A 14144-nucleotide genomic window follows, 5' to 3' on the forward strand; every position below is an offset into this window, starting at 1 on the left:
CGCTGAATTTTCTGATTATCAAGTAGTGAAGACCACAGTGTTGGGAGCATATACATGTATCCCAGCCAAATACAAAAAAAATTTCAAGCTGAGCAGACGACAGCTTGGTCAATCCCTAGTGGACTTTGTGAGACAGCAAACCAAAGCTTTTACCAGCTGGTATAAAGCAAGTGGTGTCTCTACCTTTGAGGAGCTGGTACAGCTTATTCTGATTGATAACCTGCTGGTGTCTGTGGGACCAGAGGTTCGAGTCTTTCTGCAGGATCGTGACTTAACCACTGCATTGGAGGCAGCCAGGTTGGCTGATACCTTCGAAACTAACCGCTCCTTGTCCGAGCGGTCCCGTCTCTTTTCAACAGCCTGGCATGAGCAGAGATCGTCAACCTTGGAGAATGAAGTGCCAGCCAGAGGGAGAACGTCTACGTCTGCCAACTAATTCACCTGGTGAGCCACGCTTCTCAACATATGGTCCACCTGCGGAGAGGCAAACTACTCATGGTGCATCTTGACAACAGTATCCAGAGAGACACCAGCCAGAACACCATTTGCAACGTCATTTGTAACAAAGTAGGTCACATCCGTCCCAACTGCCCCCATAAACCCCAACCCATTGGGAAAATCTCTAATATCCCTAGTAACATGTCCCCTAGAGAAGTAGAAAAAGGTATGGCCCCTTATTATTGCAAGTCTTATTTCCCTTCAGGAAAACTCAGAAACAACTGAAGTAAAGACCTTTAGAGATACTGGAGCATATTGCTCACTTGTAAGAGAAGGAATATTACCCCTTTCAGAGAATACTTCCTTGAATTCCTCTGTTTTATTGGAAGCATTTGGAGGAGCTATATATTCTGTTCCTTTGCATAAAATTTATGTACAGTGCAAATATTACACTGGGTACTTGACTGTAGGTGTCTCAAAAGGATTTCCCATGAAAGATGCCATGTTATTACTGGGTAATAACATTACTACTGTTAGTTTGTCCTGAACTTATAATGATTAATTCTTCTCCGGTGTTGGCCATAACTCGGGCAACATCCCAAGGGTTGTCTGGAGAGAATGTTGACCTATCCTTGGACGACTCCGATCTCGGAATAGCCACGTTGTTTTGAGGCACACCGGCCGGAGCCTCGTAAATCAAGTGAACAGACCCCGATCAAGCCTTCCTATTCCCAGGTTGCAGGATTGCCAGATGTCTCTGTTTCCATGCCCGAGGGACTGTCCTTCCGGGAGGAACAACGAAAGGACCCTTCTTTAAAATTCGCTTTTCAGGCAGCTATGGGTAAATCCTCTTTGGGTCATCCGGTCAAGTATGAAGTTAAAAACAATTATTTGATCTGCACTGAGACTGGTAAGGAGATAGAGGGCCGGCAATTGTATGACAAGTTAGCGGTTCCAACCAAGTTTAGACCTCAAATATTGAATATAGCTCCCAATACGTCATTAGGAGGTCACTTAGGAATTACAAAAACCTTGTATAGAATCACAAAAGAATTTTATTGGCCAAAATTAAAGAAAGATGTGAAGAATCATATTAGGTGTTGCCGAGAATGTCAGCAAGTAGGGAAACCTGGACATTCCATTAAACCTGCACCTCTCCAACCTATACCTGCTGATGGAGAACCTTTTGCGGATTTAATTATAGATTGTGTAGGTCCACTACCTAGGTCAAAGTCGGGAAATCAATATTTATTTACGATTATGGATAAAGTAACCAGATATCCTGAAGCAATTCCCATGCGTAGTATTAATACTAAAGCTATTCTCAAAGCTTTAACCAAATTCATTTCTTGTTTTGGCATTCCTAAAACTATTCAAAGTGATCATGGTACTAACTTCACTGCCAAAGCATTAAGGGAAGTATTAACTAGGTTAGGGATAATCCACAACTTATCCACTGCCTATCATCCTCAGTCCCAAGGCGCCTTGGAAAGATTCCATCAGACATTAAAAACAATGATGAGAACTTTTTGCATGCACTTTCCTACAGACTGGGATAAATCACTACCTTTGTTGCTGTTCTCAGTACGAGAGACGGTGCAAGAGTCTACAGGGTATAGTCCGTTTGAGCTGATCTATGGGCACAATGTACGAGGTCCTCTTCGGGTGCTCAAAGAAGGATGGATGGGAGAAGACGTTAGCTCAACACTCTACAACCCGTCTTCAAGGTTGCAGGTGGCACGTCAGTTAGCCAAGGCTAACCTAAAGACAGCTCAAAGTAAGATGAAACAGAGGTATGACAGAAGTGCAAAATTCCGCTCCTTCCATCCAGGAGACAAGGTGTTGGTGCAGGAACCTATACCTGGCCACACCTTGAAAGCTAGATTTACAGGACCTATGCAGATTGTAAGTAGATTGTCTGATGTAAATTATGTGGTAGCTCCCATTGATAAGACCTCAAATTAAAACTTACCACATTAATCAATTAAAGGCTTTTCATACACCAGATAGTCCCAGTAATGACTGTCCTCTACCTCTGAGGACGACTCTGATTCTTTGCACTCTATCTCTGAAATTAATATTAAACTTTCAAATTCTGTCCTTAGGATCCTAGCCCTTTAATGGAGGGATTATCTGAAACGCAAGCAACAAATTTAACGGAGCTTCTACAATCATATCCTAATATTTTTTCGGATGTGCCGAAAAAATGTACGTTAGGTTATTATGATGTAGATGTGGGAAACTCTAAACCAATTAAACTCTCCCCCTACTGAGCTAATCCTGAAAAGCAAAGGCTACTTCAGCAGGAAGAAGAATTTTTGTTAAAGCATGGTTTAGTGGAGGAGTCACCTAGTCCATGGGCTTCACCGTGCCTCCTTGTGAAGAAGGCTGATGGAGGGTTTCGTATGTGTACAGACTACCGTAAAGTGAACGAGGTCACAATTACAGATGCTTACCCTCTTCCTCGTCTGGATGACGTAATTGACTTTGTGGGTAAGGCTACTTTTGTGTCCAAGTTAGATCTCCTTAAAGGCTACTATCAGGTACCTTTGACGGATAAGGCGAAGGAAATCTCTGCCTTCGTAATTCCAGGAGGTCATTATCAATACAGTTACCCCCTTCGGAATGAAAAATTCCCCCTCTTCATTCCAGAAACTCATCCATCAGGCTATTAAAGGACTTGAAGGCACGGCAGCGTACCTAAATGATATTGTTGTGGTGTCTGATACTTGGGATCAACACCTACTTAGACTTAAGGCTCTTTTTGAGACCTTTAAGAGTTCCCATTTATCTAAATCTTCCTTTGGCCAGGCCACTATCACTTTTCTAGGCCATGGAGTAGGTAGTGGTAAAGTTGCACCTAAACTTGCTAAAGTTTTTGCTATTAAAGATTATTCAGTTCCTCATAATAGGAAATCTCTTCAACGTTTCGTAGGCATGATAGGATTTTACAGAAGATTCTGTAAGAATTTCTCGGATATTGTAGCCCCTCTTACCTCTCTTACCAGTCATAAAGTTCCCTTTAATTGGACCTCAGACTGTAACACTGCTTTTAATAAAGCAAAAAGATTATTGTGTACTGCACACATTCTCTTGTCTCCAGACTTCTCCAAACCTTTTTCATTACAGGTTGATGCTTGCGAGTCTGGGGTTGGGGCAGTACTATTACAAAACGAGAATGAGGAGTTGCAGCCTGTAGCATACTTTTCAGCCAAGTTTCAGCCACATCAGAGGGCTTACTCTACCATTGAAAAAGAAGCCCTCGCGTTGGTACTGGCTTTGGAGTATTTCGATGTTTGTGGGCCAGACATCGCAGGTGGTCAGTCTACAGTGATCACAATCCTCTAGTATATCTCCAAGCCATGAAGAACCACAACACAAGGCTCATGCGCTGGACGCTAAGACTGCAACCATACTCACTCAGAATTAAATATATTGCCGGCAAAGAAAATATGTTGGCAGACTCTAGATAAAGAGTCTAATATTTTTATTTATTTAGGTTAGGATGTTATTTGTGGTAACCCCTTTTCACGCTTTTTTTTTATCCCCTGGTGTGGGTTTTTTTTTTTTTTTTTTTTTTTTTTAGTGAGGGGATGCGGGCTACCGTCCGCCTGTATCTTGGACCTATGCTAGCCTGTCTGACTGCTGTCTCTAAGTTTAGGGTTTGGCTTTTGGTCACGAGAAAAGCTGAGCTCTGTCTAAGAGTTGGATGGTGAAGAGCAAAGGCGGTCCCATTATTTTGTGCCATGGCGGCACGGTTACCACTGGGAGGTGGCAGCCTAATCCTGAGCCTTCTCGGGGTGGGGGTGTGGCATGCAAAGTACGTAACCTTTATTCGGCGCATGTAAACACCCTCATTTACAGGCTATCTCCCCCAACCAGCGAACCAGGTTGCTAAGAGTTGATGATGGGGCCCCGTCGTTCAACTAGTGACCAGGTTCTAGCCAATAAGAAGATGGTTTTGGCAATCACAGAGGTTATGTGGGTACCGCTCTCCTGTCTGCCCTTGTCATTCCCATTCTAGAGCTGGTTGAAGCACGGTCTGCTACCTTGTGGCTTCTATTTCTGCCTTGCTTACCGTGGAGTGCACTATACTTATCACTGTACATAGTGTACATATTGCTGTTCTAAATTGGTGAAGGATAATACAAGTCTAAACTTTTTCTGCTGTTTATTTTGCTCCCATTACACCCGGGATAACAGGCCATTTGGAATCCTGGGTTGTAATAGAGTACAACTAGGCCTATATAGGGAAAATCATTGATTTTGATGATGTGATAGATGATTTTGTAGGATTGAATTCAAGGAAATGTAAGAACAATTTCACTGAGATGTTACCTGTACTCAAGGTGAAATCGGAACTAATGTTTCTCTGATATTTCAATGTTTTCCTTTATTTTTATTTTTTAATTGTTGAAGATGAATAAATGTAGGATCTGTTGCCTGTACTCAGACTGGTTTTTGAGTTTGTTTCCTCAGTATTACTAAGATTATTTTATCATTAATAAAGTTGAAGTATTCTTTTGTTCGGTTTATGACCCTTAAACGTTCTCTTTGCTAAACATTAGTCACTGGTCATGCAGTAGTGACATAACTGGAGTTTACTTCCCCATCCCCCCGCCCTTGGATTTCATGGGGGTGACATCAAAGATGCTGCTCCTGGTGACATCAACCCTAACAACGCCACTGGATCCGTCCCTCCCAGTTTCCTGGAAAAACCTCGCTCCCTACTCAGGAAGGAGCGGAGATTTCTTCTTTAGTCTTGCTTAGGGAACCACCCCTCCCTGGGGAGGGGAGGAAAGGAGCCTAGCTCCCTGCCCGGGTGATATACGGTGAGGAGTGGAGATATTTTCGGCCAGTGGAGTGTTTTGTTTTAGCTTGGGAATAAGTGCTGATCCAGCTTATATAATACAGTAGATTGATGAGTAAGACACATGTGCAATAGTTGGACATCTTTACTGTTGAAACACTGCAACAACACAGGGTACAGGCTGAAGGGAACAGACGTGATGTGCCAACAATGAAGATTCCCAAATGTAGCAGATGTCTTGCTCATGAACTTACCGATATTTTAAACAGTTTTCAACATTATTACAGAAGCCTGATATTACGGCCATATGCTATATTCTGAGATTCTTTCTTTACGTGGTCTGGTCGTGTCATTCCTAATCTGTAAACCTTTGGATTTTCTGAGTCTGTCTAACGTTTGCTAAATGGACCCAAGTCTCTACCAGAGACATTTTATCAAGGTATTTTTGAATTGGTATAAAGTACCGAGATAAGTAACACACGTGTACAACAGTTGGGTATCTTTATTGCTACATAGTAGGCTTCGTCAGTAAGATACCGAGAAAAATATATTGTAGGCAGCAGCAGTATAAGCGAGGTAAAGATGATACAGTCAGTCTGTCAACCCTTGAGAAATAGTTTGAGGGGGGTCAGTCCCTCATTATTATTATTAAGGGGAAGCGCTAAACCTGTAGGATTATACAATGCTTGTGGGGGGGATGTGGAAAGCATTCAGGCTAAATTCAGGGAACTTTAACAGAGATCCAATTCCCTAGATCAAGAGCCCCTCACTAGCGTCAAAGAACCTTCTCAGAAGGGGGTCAGTCGCTCAGACTAGAAAAAGTTCAGCTCCATGATCTGGAATGATGTGAAACCGAAACCTGAGAAAGGTGTCGTAAATACTGTCAAATGAGAGACGTGGAAGATCTTGAAGACTGAGATTTAATACTGATACATCGTCTTATGTTAATGATGTTAACTGTAGTTGTTGACAGTAGTGGTGGTGCTAATGATGCTAATAGTAGTGGTAATGATGTTAACAGTAGTGATAATGAAGTTTACAGTAATGATGTTATTTGTGTTAACAGTAGTAGTGGTAATAATGATGTTAACAGTAGTGGTGTTAATGATGATAACAGTAGTGTTAATGGTGTTAACAGATGTAGTGGAAATGATGTTAATGGTAGTGGTGTTAATGATGCTAACAGTAGTGATGTTAATGATGTCTACAGTAGTGATGTTAATAAGGTTAACGTCATTACCATTACTGTGGCAGATGCAGTTTAATATAGACAAATGTAAAGTTTTAAATGTTGGACAGGCAAAAAACCATGGCACATATAAACTAAATAATGCAGATCTTAATATTACGGATTGCAAAAAGGATTTAGGAGTTCTGGTTAGTAGTAATCTAAAACCAAGACAACAGTGCATTAGTGTTTGCAATAAAGCTAACAGAATCCTTGGCTTCATAGCAAGAAGTATAAATAATAGAAGTTCTCAGGTTGTTCTTCAACTTTATATATCCTTGGTTAGGCCTCATTTAGATTATGCTGCACAGTTCTGGCCTCTTCAAGGGGGGCTCCTTGGCGTGGTGAAGAGGCTCTTGGTCTGAGGAATTAGACCTGTCGGTCTACTTCCTCAGACCGAACCTAATTACCCCCAATACCCCGTTCCCTATCCCATCCTCCCCATCCTCCCCTTTTTCCTTTCCTCCTCCTCCTCCCCACCCCTCCCTTTTGCCCTTCCTTTTTTTATTTTTTTTTTCTCACAGGCACGCTAGTTCCTAGGTAAGGGAAAGGGTACCGGGGTCCATCCCATTCCATTGAGGTTCTTGGCGGTGGCGTAGTTTGCCGTGGAATCTGGATTCCCTGGGGATGTCCTAATCCCTCCGGTATCCCAGAGGGTGGCTTTGGGTGTCTCTCGGGCGACGGGTGTATCTCTGGAAGCCACCTTTCGGATTCCGGGGGTGATGGCCGAAGGAGGTATGCTTTGTGGCGGATTTCCGGCTGCTCTCTCTTTTGTCCACCAAGGTAGCTCGGCAGATGTGAGGTTACTATCCCGGATTGCCGGTTTACTGGCATGATGGGTAGGGTATGGCACGGGTTCCATGCTGCATCTGCGCTACTTGCGGTGCTGAGGTCCTCTTGGGTGCGGAGGGAGATTTCTGGCCCTTTCATTCCTCCTAGGAACTATCCCTCCCTGGTCCCCCCTTTTTTTATTCTTTTTTTTTATTTTTATTTTCTTTTCTTTCTTTTTTTTTCCTTAAAAACAAAAAGAAAGAAGTAACCTAACCATGGCAGCCCTAGTCCATGAACCTGCTACCCCCGGGCCCCTTCTTGATACCGCACCCCGTTCTGACCCTGCCTCGTCTTTGGACCACTCTTCGGACACTCCTCATGCCTCTGTACCTCTTGCCGGTGCTGTTTCCTCACCCGCTTCAGGTACTGAGGCCTCGACTGACTCCTTCGATTTATCTGACCTTCGCTCTCCTCTGACTATGCTTCCGGCCTCTCCCTCTACGGTGCGGCAATTTTCGAATCGCCGGCCCGTTCCAAGTCAGACCAACTCTGGTCCCATGCCTAAACAACAACGACAATTACCTGCTGATGATACTTCTCCACCTTCTCGTTCTTCTCAGAAAAGATCGACACGACCTTCACTACCTTTCCACGCTCAGTTTCAGACTGCACAATGAACTAAATTCTTCACTTTACGACCGACTTCCTCTACTACCTATCTTTCTGACCACAGTATTGGCAAGGCACTCCTACGCCATGTTGGTAAAGATATTTCTTTTCATGCTCTTAAGAGCGGTACGCGCATCGTCACTGTACAGAATGCTACCCAGGCTCATGAGCTTTCTCGTCTTTCCCATATCGATACTGTTCCTGTAACTATTGAAAAGCATCATTCCCTCAATTCTTGTAGTGGTACCGTCATTCTGCCCCATACCATAGTTCAACAAAATTTCCAGACATGTGGCACTGACATTCTTGAACAGCTGGAACTCCAAGATCTCCCAATCCTCAAGGTAGACACTTACGTTCTTCCTGCCCGCGGGCGGAGACGATACCCTAGCAATGTGGCTCGTTTAACTTTTGACAGCCGTGAACTCCCATCCTCAGTTTAAATAGCAGGACATCGGTTACAAGTTCGAAAGGTGATCCTTACACCGCAAAAGTGTAGAAATTGCTGGCGATTTGGCCATCCAGCGAAATATTGCAGATCTATCGCCGAATGCCCAGTCTGTGGTGCCGATGACCATTCTAATACATCTTGCAATCGACCTCCCTCTTGCCTTAATTGTCATGAGGCTCACCCTTCATACTCTCGCCGTTGTCAAGTCTACTTAAACGAGCGGGAAATCCGTTACCTCAAAGAGGCAGAAGGTCTCCCTTATGCCATGGCAGTTTCTCATCTCTGCCTCCAAGGAAGACTACCTCGTGTTTCTTATTCCCGTGTTTCAAAACGTCCCCCCACTTCTGGTATCCCATCTTCTGCACCCACCTCTGTGGTTACCTCTCCCATAGTCACTCCTGTAGCTAATTCTTTTGCTGTCCTCGGCTCAGACGTCCCTACTTCAACGTCTCAGTCTGATCTTGCTTCTTCGTGTTCTCTCTCACAAGCCTCAGTAGCGACGAGATCTCGTATGACACCACCTCCCAATCGTCCCTCTACTTCTCAAAAGTCAAAAAAAGGTCCGTTAACACCTCCTACCCATCTTCCACCTCTTCATTTTCCCTTCCCTGTCTCTGTACCTGGTTCTCCCCCTCACTGCCTTTGTTACAAGTGTAGAGGTTCACCCTCCTCCTCGTACTGTACCTTCCTCCCCTGTTCCCTCCCAAGTTTCTTCCTCTTCTGCCACCTCCCAGGTTTCTGCCTCTTCTGTCCCCTTCCACGCTTCTCCAATTCCCTCCACCCTTTCACCCCCCCTACCTTGGTACAGTCCATTACAGTTCCAATCTTTACTCATCCTCCCCCTACCATTTCCAATATTGTCTCCCATATGACGTCTCTGAATTCTGAAACACTTGAAGCAATCTCTGAATATATTGCAGAGACCAAACCATCAATGGACACTGATCCACCCTCTGCTCCTTCTCTCTCCTCTACTCCATCTGCGCAACTTCTTTGTTCACAGCGCACCGTTCCTTCACTGCTTGAACGTTTTCCACTGCCTCCGCATGTGGACTTTTCTAACCCCTCTAGTCCGTAGGAACCCTTACCTGCGGATTTCAGGTATCTTTATCATTGCCAATCATGGCCTATTTACAGTGGAATATACGCAGCCTCAGGGGTAATTGGGGTGAGCTTCAGATGTTACTCTCCCAGTTTTCCCCTGTTGGTGTTTGCTTACAGGAACCAAAATTACACTCTGCTGTTATCTCTCCCATCTCAGGCTATAATTTATTGTATTCTTCAGATCCTTTTCCTGATGGGACCTTTAATGAAAGTGCCCTTCTTCTACGCACTGATATTCCGTACCATCAGCTATTTGTTCGTACTTTGCTGCATTACACAGCAGCCCGTATCCACTTGCATAGGTGGTATACTCTCTGTTCTTTATATCTCTCTTCTTCTCGGGCATTATCTATTTCGGATATTGCCTTTCTTGTTTCGTCATTACCACCACCGATTCTGTTACTTGGTGATTTTAATGCCCACCATTTCCTCTGGGGGGGGGGGGGTCTCACTGTGATTCCCGTGGCATTCAGTTAGAGGCTTTTCTTGCCACCCACCCCCTCCATGTTTTAAATACAGGTACTCACACCCATTTTGATCCTCGGACTCACACTCTCTCTTGCATCGATCTCTCAGTCTGCTCTTCCTCTGCTCCATTAGACTTCACTTGGTCTGTTCTTCCGGACTTACATGACAGCAATCATTTCCCAATCATTCTTACTTCCCCTTCATATTCACCACCTCTTTGCATCCCACGCTGGCAATTTTATCAGGCAAATTGGAACCTTTACTCACACCTAACTGTTTTTAGAGAGGTTCCTTCTTTGTCCTCCATCGATGAGCTTTTACACCTCTTCTCGTCCTCCGTTTTAACTGCAGCTTCTCATTCTATACCCCAAACTTCGGGCAGGCATTCTCAGAAATGCGTGCCTTGGTGGTCTCCTGCTTGTGCTCGTGCAGTACGTTTGAAACGCGCTGCATGGGGCAGGTACCGGTACAATAGAACCACAGAGAGACTTCTTGATTTTAAGCAGAAGCGTGCGATCGCTCGCCGTGTCATCCGTGACGCTAAACGCACTTGCTGGCGAGATTATGTCTCCACCATCACCTCTGCTTCCTCTATGAGTGCAGTCTGGAAAAAAGTACGAAAACTGAGTGGTAAATATTCTCCTGACCCGGCTCCTGTTCTGCGGGTTGGCGGTGTTGATATAGCAAACCCACTAGATGTTGTCAATGAAATTGGCAATCATCTGGTCTGTATTTCTCAGGGACTCCATCTATGCCCCTCATTTCTTTCCTCAAAGTCTGCCAGAGAGTTAGCACCCTTGGACTTTTCTTCTCTCAGAGAAGAACAGTATAATGTGCCTTTTACACTTCAAGAACTGGAGGCAACACACTCTGCTTGCCAATCATCGGCAGCTGGGCCCGACGACATTCATATTCGTATGCTACAACATTTACATCAGTCAGCCCTTGCAGTCCTATTATGCCTTTACAATCTTATTTGGTCACAAGGAGTTCTTCCACAGCTGTGGAAATCCGCCATTGTTCTCCCTTTCCGCAAACCAGGCACTACGGGACATGAAACCTCCCACTATCGTCCCATTGCTCTTACCAGTGCAGTTTGCAAAGTGATGGAATGCCTAGTAAATAGACGGTTAGTGTGCTATTTAGAGACACACAACAGTCTCTCCACTCGTCAATATGGCTTTCGTGAGGGACGTTCTACCATAGACCCCTTACTACGCTTGGATACGTATGTTCGTAATGCCTTTGCGAATAACCACTCAGTTATTGCCATATTTTTGACCTTGAGAAGGCATATGACACAACTTGGAGGTATAATATTTTAGCCCAAGCCCACTCCTTAGGCCTTCGAGGCAATCTACCATCCTTCCTTAAGAACTTTTTAACTGACAGGCATTTCCGTGTTCGGGTTAATAATGTGCTCTCCCCGGACTTTATCCAAGCTGAAGGTGTCCCCCAGGGATGTGTTCTGAGCACAACACTCTTTCTCCTTGCTATTAATGATTTGGCCTCTAGTCTTCCATCAAATATTTGGTCATCACTCTATGTTGATGACTTCGCTATTGCCTGTGCAGGCGCTGACTGTCACCTTATTACAGTTTCTCTCCAGCATGCAGTCGACCGTGTTTCCAATTGGGCCACCACACGTGGGTTTAAATTTTCCAGCACTAAAACCCACCAAATTACTTTCACTAGACGCTCTGTCATCTCCGATCATCCTTTGTACCTCTATGGCTCCCGTATCCCTGAACGTGATACAGTCAAGTTTCTGGGCCTCCTCTTTGATCGTAGGTTATCCTGGAAACCTCACATTACCTCTCTGAAGGCAACTTGTCACAGCCGGCTGAACCTTCTTAAAACCCTTGCTCATCTTTCATGGGGAGCTGATCGTCGAACCCTCCTTCACCTGCATTCCACCCTTATCTTATCGAAACTTGATTATGGTGACCAGATCTATTCAGCGGCATCTCCTGCTACTCTCTCTAGCCTTAACCCCATTCATCACCAAGGATTACGTTTATGCCTTGGTGCTTTTCGCTCTTCCCCTGTCGAGAGCCTCTATGCAGAAGCGAACGTTCCATCCTTATCCGATCGCCGTGATGCCCATTGCCTTCGCTACTATGTACGCTCTCATGATCTCCGCAATCCTTCCATTTATTGAATGGTCACTGATATTAGTAGACATTCTTTATTTGTTCGCCGCCCCTATTTACTCTGTCCCTTCTCTCTTCGCCTTCTTTTGCTCTTGTCTTCTCTTCAATTACCACCTTTCTATGTACATGTAGCATCTCACTTTTCCCTACCCCCCTGGGAAGTTCCAGCTGTTCGAGTCTGTTCTTTCTCTCTCCTTTGCTCGAAAGCCCAACTGTCTACGGTCGCTTCCTGCTCTCTTTTTCTTGACCACTTTCACTCTCATTCTCATGCCATTGCTGTGTACACAGATGGCTCTAAGTCTTCTGACGGCATAGGATTCGCAGCAGTGTTTCCGGACAGCGTCGTACAAGGGCATTTACTATCTTCGGCTAGTATTTTTACTGCTGAATTGTATGCCATCCGTACAGCACTTATCCGTATTGCATCTATGCCTGTGTCATCATTTGTGGTTGTCTCAGACTCCCTTAGTGCTTTACAGGCTATACAGAAATTTGATACACCTCACCCCTTAGTCCTCCATATCCAACTTTGGCTATGCCGCATCTTTACCAAGCATAAAGATATTGTATTTTGTTGGGTCCCTGGTCATGTTGACGTACAGGGCAATGAACAAGCAGACACTGCTGCGCGGTCAGCAGTACATGACCTACTAGTTTCATGTAGAGGTATTCCATTTACGGACTATTTTGCTGCAATATCTTCCCAACTTCACACCCGTTGGCAACAACGTTGGTCTACTATGCTCGGCAACAAACTTCAATCTATTAAACCGAGTATAGGTTACTGGCCGTCTTCTTATCACCAGTGTCGAGGTTGGGAGACTACTCTCTCCCATCTTTGCATTGGCCATACTCGTCTTGCTCATGGATATCTCATGGAGAGGCGCCCTGCTCCTCTCTGTGAGAATTGCTAAGTTCCATTATTAGTCAGCCACATTCTGTTGGACTGCCCACTTTATCAACGAGCACGCAGAATTTACCTCCGTCGTCGTCTTCGCTCCGCTGCTCTCTCTTTACCTTCCCTTCTCGCTGATGGACCCACCTTTCATCCAGACTCTCTCATTGACTTTTTGACAACAACTGACTTCACAAATTCTGATACCTTCAGCCCTTTCTACTTCAATCTCTTGCTACCCTCTACCCCCGTACTATCCCCTGCCCCGCTGTTTTCTGTAACCTACTGATCATCCCTCCTCCCTTCTGCCATCCAATACCCTCGCTTCCTTCCCTACCCTGCAGCGCTGTATAGCCCTTGTGGCTTAGCGCTTCTTTTTGATTATAATAATGCGCAGTTCTGGTCACCGTATTACAGAATAGACATAAATGCACTGGAAAACGTACAAAGGAGGATGACAAAGTTGATCCCATGTATCAGAAATCTTCCCTATGAGGATAGACTGAGGGCCCTGAATCTGCACTCTCAATAAAGGCTTAGAATTAGGAAGGATGTGATTGAGGTGTATAAATGGAAAACAGAAATTAATTAAGGGAACGAAAATAGCGTGCTAAAAATATCTAACAGACAGGACGCGCAGCAATGGTTTTAAATTGGAAAAATTCAGATTCAGGAAGGATATAGGAAAGCACTGGTTTGGTAATAGAGTTGTGGATGAGTGGAACAAACTCCCGACTACCGTCATATAAGGTAAGACGTTGTGTAGTTTTAAAAATAGGTTGGATAAATACATGAGTGGGTGTGGGTGGGTGTGAGTTGGACCTAACTGTCTTGTGCTACTAGGTCAGATGCTGTGCTCCTCTTTTAAGTGATGTGTCTGACCTCACTAGGTCAGTGAGGTCAGAAGGTCAGAGAGCTTAAGCCGGTAGGGGAATTGGACCTGCATCGCATGGGCCACTAGGCCTGTTGCAGTGTTCCTTCTTTCTTATGTTCTTTGTTAATGATGCTTACAGCAGTGTTGTTAATGATGCTAACAGCAGTGTTGTTAATGATGCTAACAGCAGTGTTGTTAATGATGCTAACACCAGTGTTGTTAATGATGCTAACACCAGTGTTGTTAATGATGCTAACACCAGTGTTGTTAATGATGCTAACAG

At 44.5% G+C, this 14144-nt stretch overlaps 1 protein-coding gene across 3 annotated transcripts in view; it reads right to left on the reverse strand.

The window, feature by feature from the left end:
- LOC128686037 (dual oxidase maturation factor 1) overlaps nucleotides 1–14144 on the reverse strand; it is a 255893-nt gene that overhangs the window by 91833 nt on the left and 149916 nt on the right. The gene's annotated exons all lie outside the window — the stretch shown is intronic.

Source organism: Cherax quadricarinatus, chromosome 9 (genome assembly GCF_038502225.1).
Source record: "Cherax quadricarinatus isolate ZL_2023a chromosome 9, ASM3850222v1, whole genome shotgun sequence".
Classification (NCBI taxonomy): domain Eukaryota; kingdom Metazoa; phylum Arthropoda; class Malacostraca; order Decapoda; family Parastacidae; genus Cherax; species Cherax quadricarinatus.